Raw genomic sequence first — 343 nt, forward strand, 5'->3', positions numbered from 1 at the left:
TCTATACTTAACTGTAACAGCTGATGTCAAGACCGCCACAACCTCAACTGCCACGTGACTGGTTGGCTGTTAGTTTTCGGCAGCCAACGTATTTACGGTAGAGGTCATACCAATTGCATTCATGAGAATGCTTTGCATCAGATTACACATCCAGTCCCTTTAAAAAATGGAAGGGAGAGTGTAATCGTTTGTGTCCTCAAACATAAGAGAAGCTCACTTGTTTCTAGTTGCATATTGACACGCCATTTCAATTTATTTATTAGTGAGTATAAATTAAAGATGCAACAAACTGAGCAAATTAAAGCAAATTTTGTCTGCTAAATTTACAGTATTTTGAACTACA

The sequence above is a fragment of the Etheostoma spectabile genome, chromosome 11 (assembly GCF_008692095.1).
Source record: "Etheostoma spectabile isolate EspeVRDwgs_2016 chromosome 11, UIUC_Espe_1.0, whole genome shotgun sequence".
NCBI lineage: Eukaryota > Metazoa > Chordata > Actinopteri > Perciformes > Percidae > Etheostoma > Etheostoma spectabile.